This window comes from Mytilus galloprovincialis, chromosome 5, assembly GCF_965363235.1.
Source record: "Mytilus galloprovincialis chromosome 5, xbMytGall1.hap1.1, whole genome shotgun sequence".
NCBI lineage: Eukaryota > Metazoa > Mollusca > Bivalvia > Mytilida > Mytilidae > Mytilus > Mytilus galloprovincialis.
The window spans coordinates 37505761-37518767 of record NC_134842.1 but is presented as its reverse complement, the minus strand read 5'-3'; positions in this window follow the sequence as shown (position 1 = coordinate 37518767).

Below are 13007 nucleotides of genomic sequence, written 5' to 3'. Positions count from 1 at the left end.
CCCCCCCCCCATGAGGGGCCTCATTATATACAACAATTCCACCAAGTTTAAATTTCATACGGATTTTTTTTATTAACACTAAAACGTTATTTGAGATTAAGTATATAATTACATCTCCTAGCTGGATCACTGGTGCAGGCTTCGGGTTTATTTATGTTGCTAATTTAAAAACGTAAGGTCACATACACATTTTAAATATCGGATTTCTTAGGAAAATTAACGTTAAAGAATTAAGAAAAAAATGTATTAAAAACGAATTATTTGTTCTGAGAGATTTACTATGCACCAGAAACATAATATTATACGTAATGTGTTAGATGTTCTGTTCCCAGCTATATGCACGATTAACTGTAAAATACGGCTGTCAACCCTGTTATCGACTAACACCAGTCGAGTAGTCTGAACGCTGAACCCATGACAGCCAGTCAGACTGACATTTTTTAATTAATTTGAAAATTCCCTTTTTTTTGGTGAATGTACTGATTATGTGTCATGGATGGATACCCCATACCCACAATCCATTGCGATATCTACTATATCCCTAGATACCCCATATCCACAGTCCATTGCGATATCTACTACATCCCTATATATTTCGAGAAAACAAGTGCCGTGTCCATATCCTTTGGGTTTTTTTTATTCTAAAACCCAAAAGTATTAATTTCTTACACGAGTGTACTCAGTGACTCCGTGTTCCCTAATTTCTTAGTCATACGTTGCGTGATTTGGTTATTGAAAAAAGTTGTGTACAAATTTGATAACAACAATTTTATCTAATTAAACAAAAAGATTTTAATTGTTAAAGGGAAACTTCGCAAAAAAATCAAAAATTGATATTATGTTCATTCTGTATAAAAATGTTCAAATTCATAGATATTAAAGTTTTATTCCGCTAGATAAGCGATCACCATCGATTTTAAATTTAGAGTATCAATTCTCCGAGATCCGCCATCTTGTCTTCTTTCCCGATGAATAAAAACGATATGTCTATAAACCACAAAGAAACAAAACTACAGTAACCGATGTAGTCGTAATTGCGTGTCGATATCTTGTCAATCGTACGGTTGTTTAATACGACTAACTAACTTGATACGGAAAATATTCTTACTTTTTTTAAATTACCATGGTCTGTTGTTTTTAAACTGTTGATATTGGAATTAGGTGAAAAGTCAAAGTTGAAATCATAAATAAGTGTTCCGTGAAAATTGTTTTCGAAAATCTAATTTGTTCATAATTCTTTAAAGTAATAAACTTTTTTCAAATATATTTTGATCTTCCCTTATCTGATCACCAGCATGGCTAAAGGTATTACTTCCAAAGGTATTGTGAGGGGTGTGAGGTGACACGTCCAGGTATTCAAGCGATTTCCTGTCGGGCTTGCAAGTTCATGCATCGTTTCACTTCTGCAGGTATTGATCAGTGTACACGGCTGATAACTTATAACTTATAACTTTCCATTTTGAACTATCAGATGTATAATATACAACTCTGTCTTACTTGTCATTACTAAACTCAAACGCTTGTTTATAAATAACATTTCTGGTGTAAAGAATATAATTCATAATATATAAATAATACCCAAAAAATAAGATTTGATGAAATTAAAATCTATTTAAATATTTTTTCCAAGGGTGAATTTGGGAAAATGTAATATATAGTCATTGTCAATAGTGAAGGACAGATTGGAACAGACCAGAAATATTGATTTAAAAAAATGTACGCACTTGCCGACGATTCGTTTATACGACTGGATATAAAGTTACGGAACTATAGCGCAATTTAAAATATATACGTGTATACATTGAACATAAGAAAAAAACATATATTTTGAATAAATAGGGGTAAAAGTGTTGTAAATAGACTAGCCAACGTATGCCAACAGTATGTAATCATCGAATGTCGATAGACTACAGTTGTATACCAAAAGAAGAAGAGAACCAATTTGATTTAAATACAGGTCGATGTATAACTTTTGCTTTGGTTCATTGAAGCTGTGGACCTAGGAAAATCACAGATTTATATTTCAATAAGATTGTTCTCAAACAAAGGAAGGAATTCGTCATCACAATTGTTATATATGCCACTGGACGAACACTAATTATCCCCAGGGGATGTGAATATTTTGCTGGGAAACTTTTGAGTATCAAAGTTTCAAATTAATTTCGGGATTTATTTTCTTTCTTGGTATTCAATAACCGAAAAAAGAATAAATTACTTGTTCGCTAAATAGGGATATTCTTGTCAGATAAAAGAATTTTAGTTATATTTAAAAAATAGGGAAATATGACATTAAATTGGTTCTGTCTTTTGTTAAACATCGTTAAAACGATGTGTGTCTAAGGTGAACGCCACAAGAACCCTGTAATACTAGTACGAGAGTATAGCATGTAAACATTCCTTCTCAATAATATGGTTGTATTGGAAAACTTTTCATACAGATTGACAACTCATTGTCCGATATGCATGTAATATTTGCCACATGACGCCCATAGTTCTTTCTACCATCATCACCTTATTCCTTGATATTGCTGTAAACATCGATGGTTCACACCCAAACAAAATGGGAGTAATGAACCTTCAGAGCTTCTCCGTGTTATACACTTGTGAAATATATAGACGAAATTTCTGTATTGAAATGAATCTACATCTCACAAACAGGATTTTCAAATAACGATTTTGAGTAATCACCTTACAAACCAATATAAACGTATGGCAAGATATAACCATGAAGGAATTTAGTTTTTGTCAGAACTCATCACTATATCATAAACGTATACGTATATATATGCATACAGTTTCAAATATCAAGAACAAGCGTTCGATGTCGATAGTCTGTTCTCTAACTGTTCAGAGTTAGACATGTCACTTGTTCATTCTTGGAAGCCTTCATATTCCCCGTCTAACGATGGGAACTCTTTCTGATTGTGTTGACTATAAATGCTTGTATGGTAATTCTGTCGTTTATCTGTACAAGCGGTTGCATTTCCTCTCCTTTCCCAACAAACAAACGAACGAAACGCAACTAGTCTGATTTCTCTGGAGCTCATCCTCAATGGCTCTTATACGTCAGGAAACTTACATGTATACTAATAATGGTTGTTTCATGAACAACGATGTATGAACGAACTATTATAAATTCGTCAATATCTGTAATGCATGACTAAAGTATAACTTTTATTACAACTACTGTATTACTTATTTGGATTAATGACGGCTATCATGTTCAACATTGCACAACTATTATCATAGAATTTTAAAAAAAATCCTCAAAAATCCTCAAAAGATATAATGCCTTAGCTTAGATAATTAGTATTCTTTTCACAAAAAGTTCGTGTAAATGATTGTCAAATGAATTTAATTATGTAAGAATAAAATGTTAAAAAGAAACTAAAAAAAAATTATGCATGTTGTATGTTGTATTTTTTTGTCAATTAAAAACTTTAAAATTGCAATAGTTTTATTAGCATTTAAACACAGCCAGATTTGAATACAAGTTAAGAAATTCCGGTAAAGTCAATGATATCAAACAGATGTACAATGGTATATCAAATTGGGTAATATTGCATTTAGTTTTTATTAAAGATTAAAACTACTATTTTTTGCTTCATATTGGAATCTTTACGCCAATTGCCGCTAAGAAAGTAATCAAAAATTGTTTCCTTTTATTTTTATACACTTTCGGAATTACGAATCTGAATTTTATTTTCAATTAATTTACACAATTTAATTATTGTATCTTTATTCTCATCGTGTATTTAATCTTAGTGTATTAACATCATGACAGCATATACTCTAATCCTTTCTATTTATCCTTTCCAAATAACAACATTTATACCTGTGTACGCTTGAACTCACACCTGCGGCTAAAGAGCTACAAGGTAAACGAATTGACCTCAAGCCGAGAAATATACAGTGACCTTTACAAAATAATATACACACTCTGCTCACACATTAGTTGCATTGAAATGATTATCAAAACAATAACGGTAAATAGAACTGAAATATTTTCAGTTCAATATCAGTAAAAATGTTCAATAAATATTTTATGAAAAAAATCTCAACAATAATTAATTAAATTTATTCAAAAACATTTACTAGAGATAATTTTATAGGAGTTTAATTCAATCAATACAAAACGGTATATATATGCATATTCACTTTCGTTCATTCTTATATTGTGGTTTATAACTTCGACCATTCGTCAGCTGTGCGCTTTTAATTACGTATATTGTCGATAAGCTATAAGAGTTAAACAGATTTTATTTTTTCCCAGAATTCAATAAATCGGGCTAATACGTCACGACCCACTCGAGAATTCAACCAAAAAAGTTACAAATACTTGATTTTCTCCGTTATTAGAAGGAATATAAATTTAAAACTTTGCAAATGTGTTTTTTATGTTAAGATGAACATAATTAGATGATAAGTAAAAAATCGCGGAATTTCCCTTTAAGTATAATTTAATGTTTCCCCCACATGGTGCATCATCACAGCAGGTGCACTGCACTATCAATACACATCTATTTTAGATAATTGCAGACGATAAAGACATATTTGTTATGTCCGGGTATATCATTACAATATTTTATAGTAAGGTGCTTTAATTAACGTCTTTTGACAATCCTGGCTTATTTTAATGCTCAATTTATACACAAGAATTAGAATACAAAACTTGAAATGTACAATAATAAATCTTATAATTTTTTAAATGGTAAATTATTTATTAGGACCACACAATAATTATAAGATTTCAAATGAGAGTCGGTTATAATTTAATTTGGAGTTAGATTTAGTTTAATTCGAGCTTATAAATGGCACTTTATTAAAGAAGTTATCATTAAAAAATTGAAATCAAAGAGTAGCGTTTTATATTTCCCGAAAGATATATGAGAGTACGGTGACTTACAAGTCTTACGTCGCCGTCATGTCATTTGCACTCTGGTGGAGTGTTGTTTCGTTGGCAATCATCCGACATCTCCGTATTTTTATATATATGCTTAAACCATGTTAAACTTTGTTAAATTTACTAGTATATATAAAAGTACCATATAAAATACGCTATATGAAGTAGGTTTTCAAACGATTAAAGAAGGTATCGTAACGTCATGGCTAATAAAAGAAACAGCCAACAAAAGTACACAATGCAACATAGAAAACTAAATAATATTTGCTTGGGACAAACTGAAGTTACAGAACGGAAACCAGTTTTTGGGACGTACGGACAAAAAGACGGAATGGGTAAACTCAATGCCCCCTCCGCTACGTCGGGGGCATAATAATAAGTAAATGTAGATACAATAGTAAACAAAAAGAAACAACACTGTAAAACCCCATTCTCAGGACCCACCTGCACTAGGAATGTTCAAAGGTCAAAAGTCAAAAACCCGATGGTGGGATGTATAAATACCATGTCACGTCAAAGGTCATACGACCACAAGAAACATAATAGTACTAAGACAAATAATGAGGAAACTGAAGAAAAATAAAATAGATACCCAACTTCAGCACCTAGAACCTCATTATTCTAAATAAAATAGATACCCAACTTCAGCACCTAGAACCTCATTATTCTAAATAAAATAGATACCCAACTTCAGCACCTAGAATCTCATTATTTTTCTTTTTTGCTCCGATTCCGATGACTTGATACAAAATCTAAGTTGCATCTGTAGGTTCTTGGTGACCGTTGTTGTCAAATTCGAGGTATATGTGTAGACATGATGCTTAGGAAGCTGTATTTGTGGAGTCTTTAATCTCTAGTTCAGGAGGATATAGTTATGGGACCCAATCAGAAAAGTGTGAATTGTTCATGGAAAGAACATAATAGGTTCTTTGATGTTCTTGTCTTTTTACAAGTGTCTGAAGGAACTCCGACTGGCATGTTAATATGAAAAGGTCAGTCAGGAGAGGCGCACAGTTGATTCCAATAAGAATGCCAACAACCTGATGGAAAATTCTACCTCCAAATTCAACAAATATGGTGTCAATTGGAAACTCCAGCATACTAATTGCTTGTTCTTCGGTGTAGCAATAAGAGAAAGGTGTTCTAAATGTTTACAACTTTACAAAGATACGTTACAGAGAATGTGCTAATATTAGCATAGGAGTTGTGTTCTGACTATCTAAAAAATAATTATAATATATGGGCTACACCAAATTATGTACTGACCTTAAGAACTTTAATTTAAGGTTTCATAGAGCATGTAGTACAACACACATTGTTAAAGGTATCATAGATAGTGTGCTACACAAGAGAGTGTCCTGGTTTAAAGTAGGTATCGTAGATAATGTGCTACGCAAGGTGGTGTTCTGACTTTAAGAAGGTATCATAGATAATGTGCTATTTAATAAGGCGATATTCCGACTTCAAGTAGGTATCATAGATAATGTGTTACACAAGGTCGTGTTCTGACTAAGTCGCTATCATAGAAAATGTGCTGCAAAAGTGTTGTGTCCTGACATTTTGAAGAGCTAGTACCATAGATAAATGATTTGATTAGTAAAATCCTTGCATAGATAATGTGCTCCAAAAGGTGGTGTCCTGACTGTAAGTAGGTATCATAGATAATGTGCTTCAAAAGGTGGTGTACTGACTGTAAGAAGGCATCATAGATAATGTGCTGCACAAGGTGGTTGCTACACAAGGTGGTGTCCTGACTGTAAGAAGGCATCATAGATAATGTGCTGCACAAGGTGGTGTTCTAGCTTGAAGTAGGTATCATAGATTATGTGCTGCATAAGTGTTGTGTCCTGACTTTTTGAAGAGTATCATAGATCAATGATTTGTATAGTAAAATCCTTGCATAGATAATTTGTTACATAGGGTGGTGTTCTGACTGGAAGAAGATATCATAGATAATGTGATCCACAAGGTGATGTTCTGACTGTTAGTAGGTATCATGGATAATGTGCTGCACAAGGCAGTGTCCTGAATTTAAGCAGGTATCATAAATAATATGCTACACAAGGCGGTGTTCTGACTTCAAGTAGGTATCAAAGATAATGTGCTACACAAGGTGGTGTTCTGACTTCAAGTGAATGTCACAGATAATGTGCTACACAAGGTGGTGTTATGACTTCAAGTAAATATCACAGATGATGTGCTGCACAAGGTGGTGTTCTGACTTCAAGCAGGTATTTAAGATAATGTGTTGCACAAGGTGGTGTTCTGACTTCAAGCAGGTATTTAAGATAATGTGTTGCACAAGGTGGTGTTCTGACTTCAAGCAGGTATTTAAGATAATGTGTTGCACAAGGTGGTGTTCTGACTTCAAGTTAGTATCATAAATAATGTGCTGCACAAGGTGGTGTTCTGACTTCAAGCAGGTATTTAAGATAATGTGTTGCACAAGGTGGTGTTCTGACTTCAAGTTAGTAACATAAATAATGTGCTACACAAGGTGGTGTTCTGACTTCAAGCAGGTATTTAAGATAATGTGTTGCACAAGGTGGTGTTCTGACTTCAAGCAGGTATTTAAGATAATGTGTTGCACAAGGTGGTGTTCTGACTTCAAGTTAGTATCATAAATAATTGGCTGCACAAGGTGGTGTTCTGACTGTTTCAGTAGGTATCATAGATAATGTGCTTTACAGGAGGGTGTTCTGAGTTTTAGTAGGTATCTGAATGTGCTGTACAGGGTGGTGTTCTGGCTTCAAGAAGCTATCAAAGATAATGTGCTACACAAGGTGGTGTTCTTACTGTTCAATATAAAAAAAAGATGTGGTATGATTGCCAATGAGACAACTGTCCACAAGAGACCACTTTATCTAGGAGACCAAATTTAAGTTGGTATCCTAGATAAAGTGCTGTACAGGGTGGTGTTCTGACTGTAAGAAGGTCTCCTAGATAAATTGCTGTACATGGTGGTTCTCTCACTTAAGTAGGTACTATAAATAATGTGCTACACAAAGTGGTGTTCTTACAGTTTAAGTTGGTATCATAGATAATGTGTTACACAAGGTGATGTTCTGACTGTTTAACTAGGTATCCTAGATAAAGTGCTGTACAGGGTGGTGTTCTGACTTCAAGCAGGTATTTAAGATAATGTGTTGCACAAGGTGGTGTTCTGACTTCAAGTTAGTATCATAAATAATGTGCTGCACAAGGTGGTGTTCTGACTTCAAGCAGGTATTTAAGATAATGTGTTGCACAAGGTGGTGTTCTGACTTCAAGTTAGTATCATAGATAAAGTGCTGTACAGGGTGGTGTTCTGACTGTAAGAAGGTATCCTAGATAAAGTGCTGTACAGGGTGGTGTTCTGACTGTAAAAAGGTATCATAGATAAAGTGCTGTACAGGGTGGTGTTCTGACTGTAAGAAGGTATCCTAGATAAAGTGCTGTACACGGTGGTGTTCTGACTGTAAGAAGGTATCATAGATAAAGTGCTGTACAGGGCGGTGTTCTGACTGTAAGAAGGTCTCCTAGATAAAGTGCTGTACATGGTGGTGTTTTGACTGTAAGAAGGTATCATAAGGTAAAGTGCTGTACAGGGCGGTGTTCTGACTGTAAGAAGATCTCCTAGATAAAGTGCTGTACATGGTGGTGTTTTGACTGTAAGAAGGTATCCTAGATAAAGTGCTGTATATGGTGGTGTTCTGACTGTAAGAAGGTCTCCTAGATAAAGTGCTGTATATGGTGGTGTTCTGACTGTAAGAAGGTCTCCTAGATAAAGTGCTGTATATGGTGGTGTTCTGACTAAGAAGGTCTCCTAGATAAAGTGCTGTACATGGTGGTGCTCTGACTTTATAAGAAGGTACTATAAATAATGTGCTACACAAGGTGGTGTCCTGGCTGTTTAAGTGAGTATAATAGATAATGTGCTACACACGGTGGTGTTCCGACTTTAAGAAGGTATCATAGATAATGTGCTGTATGACATTTAAACGAAAGTGTTTAAACTAGTGGTGGATTTTTTTGGTACTGACATTAAAACCGTATATTCGATAGGGGTACTGACATTATAACCGTCTATTCGATAGGGGTACTGACATTATAACCGTCTATTCGATAGGGGTACTGACATTATAACGGTATATTCGATAGGGGTACTGGCATTATAACTGTATATTCGATAGGGGTACTGACATTATAACCGTCTATTCGATAGGGGTACTGACATTATAACCGTCTATTCGATAGGGGTACTGACATTATAACGGTATATTCGATAGGGGTACTGGCATTATAACCGTCCATTCGATAGGGGTACTGACATTATAACCGTCTATTCGATAGGGGTACTGACATTATAACCGTCTATTCGATAGGGGTACTGACATTATAACTGTCTATTCGATAGGGGTACTGACATTATAACCGTATATTCGATAGGGGTAACATTATAACCGTATATTCGTTAGGGGCACTGACATTATAACCGTATATTCGATAGGGGCACTGACATTATAACCGTATATTCGATAGGGGTACTGACATTATAACCGTATATTCGATAGGGGTACTGACATTATAACCGTATATTCGATAGGGGTACTGACATTATAACCGTATATTCGATAGGGGTACTGACATTATAACCGTATATTCGATAGGAGTACTGACATTATAACCGTATATTCGATAGGGGTACTGACATTATAACCGTATATTCGATAGGGGTACTGACATTATAACCGTATATTCGATAGTACTGACATTATAACTGTCTTTTCGATAGGGGTACTGACATTATAACCGTCTATTCGATAGGAGTACTGACATTATAACCGTATATTCGATAGGAGTACTGACATTATAACCATATATTCGATAGGAATACTGACATTATAACCGTATATTCGATAGCCCATTTTAGCGAAAACTTACCATACTGCGGATTTATTATTTTTGTTGGTATTAATTTTCGTAGAGATGTGATTTCGTGGTTGTGCCAAAGTATGGATACAACTTTTTACAAATTTGTATTTCGTTGAAGATTTAAATTCATGGTTCACCTGTATCCACGAAACCCACGAAAATTAGTATCCAACGAATAATAATGAATGCACACTCCATAGTTCATAATCCTTAAACAGTTATTTATATGAGGTTGTTAACATATGCACATACACGTTGTTTAAACAAAATAAGATAAGAAAGTGCATTAAATAACATAAAAAACATAAACAGTGTCAAAAGGCCAAGATTTTTTTGTGAACCAAATTATTAGAAGAGAACCAAAATACATTTCGGTGGTAATTACTACATTTGTTAAAAAATTGTAAAGCATTTATTTGTACTTAATCTTAAAAATAAACTGCATAAAAAATCTTTCTTTAAAATCCACTTATTGAAGATAAAATAAATTTAAGATTGTATCATGGTTACATTTCTAAAATTTATGTGGCATGTTAACTACAAAACTTTTAGCAAGGTTTTGTCAGAAATATTTTTATTGGTTGAAAGCATTGGAATGCATGAATTTTATACCTTCATGTTTAATAGAAAATATATAAAATATTTTATTGGAAAAATTATACATTCAAATTATTTTTTTACTTGCAGTATTCTTTATTATATGTGTCACATATCTTATTTTGTAGTTGCAACCTGACCGATTTAAAGGTGTTGAAATGCAATATGAATAATGTCAAACTTTACTGATGTAGTGAAAAGACTAAAAACTTGACTCTTTTTGTCAAAAACATCTGATTTAATTTAGAAAGGGGTATAGGGCAAATTTGGCATTAATTTATTTCAATCTTTATTGAAATTCATTGTATCATAAATTCACAAGTACTGGGTTTTTACAACAGTTGTCATATTTACAATAAAATGCTTCGCTGAGCGCAGCCTGATGAAACCCCAGAGGTTGAACCCTAAACGATTTGGACGTAATATTCTAGCTTGATACTTTCTGAATTTGGATTGTGATCACATTTTGACATTATAAGTTTCTGGCTCAAAATAAATGTGCATTTGAAGATTTCTTCTTGAAATAATAAAACTGTTATACTTTTTGCTTTAGTTTCAGAGATATAAGTCAAAAACTGCATTCTCCCCCTATGTTCTATTTTAGCCATGTCTGCCATGTTGGTCAGCAGGCAGGGTCAACTGACAATTTGTTTACCCTACTGTTGATTGTGGCCAACTTTGGTGAAATTCGTCTCAGTTGTTTCAGGAGACTTTTGTAAAATATTACAAAAATGTACGAAAAATTGTTCAATTTGACTTTAAAGGGCAATAACTCCTTATATTATAGGGTCAATTGACCAGTTTGGTAATGTTCACTTATTTGTAGATCTTACTTTGCTGAACATTATTGCTGTGTACAGTTTATCTTTATCTATAATAAATATTCAAGATAATAACCAATAAATTGCTTCACTGAGCGCAGCTGGATACAACTGCAGATGTCCAACCCTGAAAAGTTGGGCCAAAATGGACACAATATTCAAGCTCGATACAGGTCTGAATTTTGATTCTAATTAAATTGTTGACACACAATAGGTTTCTGACACAGAATAACTGTAGTCAAAGAACTTCAAATTGGTTATATGATTTGAATCTATATTATTTTTTTGCTTTTGTGCAATACACTATGTTATTGCAAATTTAACCCTCCACCCACCAAAAAAACAAACTATTTGAAGATTTTTTTTTAATTTCTGAAATCTGAAATGAGAAAAATTGTCCTCCCCTCCATTTTTTTTCACCTCCTCCTTTTCCCATATTCCAAAATAAAATTCTTTCCCCTTTTTTTATATGCTCAGTATCTCAATTCAAATTTTGTAGGAGTTTGCAAACATAATATGTAATTTACCAATTTAAATACATCATAAAAATTTAAAATATAAAATGAAATACAGTCATGGCTAAAATTTATATTGATTAATAGTAACTGCTAAAATCATCATTTATTAATACATAATTAACCAGCGGTGAAAGGGAGGTATTCAAATATTTTTCTTTAAAATTGATTTTGATTACCTCCCTTACACTGCTTTAAATTGTCTCAATTGTCCTTAAACTAGAAAAAAAACCTTGTTTTCCCCCTTTTTACCACTAATTCCTACATGGTTTGAGCCATAACCACCCAAAGTCAATCCTTACCATCCCTTTGTAGTATGGAAACTTGTGGTATAATTTCAGAGAGATTCATACATGTATATTAACACAAGATATTGTCTGAAAACTACAAAAATGCTTATTTGAGCCCCTTTTTTGACCATAACCCCAAAAATCAATCCCAACCTTCCTTAAGTGGTAATAAACCTTGTGTTAAAATTTTATTGATTTTTGTCGAGCCTGTGACTTTTGTCGCAGAAAGCTCGACATAGGGATAGTGATCCGGCGGTGCCGTTAGCTCTCTTCTTAAAAGCTTCATATTTTAGAAGGTGGAAGACCTGGATGCTTCATACTATGTATATTGATGCCTCATGTTACGAAGTTTCCGTCAGTCACATGTCCAATGTCCTTGACCTCATTTTTATGGTTCAGTGACAACTTGAAAAGTTAAGATTTTTTGTAATGTTAAATTCTCTCTTATTATAAGTAATAGGATAACTATATTTAGTATGTGCGTACCTTGCAAGGTCCTCCTGCCCATTAGACAGTTTTCACTTGACCTCGACCTCATTTCATGGATCAGTGAACAAGGTTAAGTTTTGGTGGTCAGGTCTATGGCAAGCCGTTTTACTATTTATTCGAATTTCAAGATATCTCCTATAATATATAAGATATCTTATATAATATATAAGATATCTCCTTTAATATATAAGATATCTTATATAATTTCATTTTTATAAGATATCTCATATATTACATAAGATATCTTTAATGTTATATGAAATATCTTTAATGTTATATAAGATATCTTTAATGTTATATAAGATATCTCATAAAGTTTATATGATATCTTACATACTTTATAAGATATCATCTAAAGTTTATAAGATATCTTATAAAGTATATGAGATATCTTATAAACAATTTTTTATATAAGATATCTTATCTGATAAACTATATAAGATATCTTATAAACTATATAAGATATCTTATAAACTAT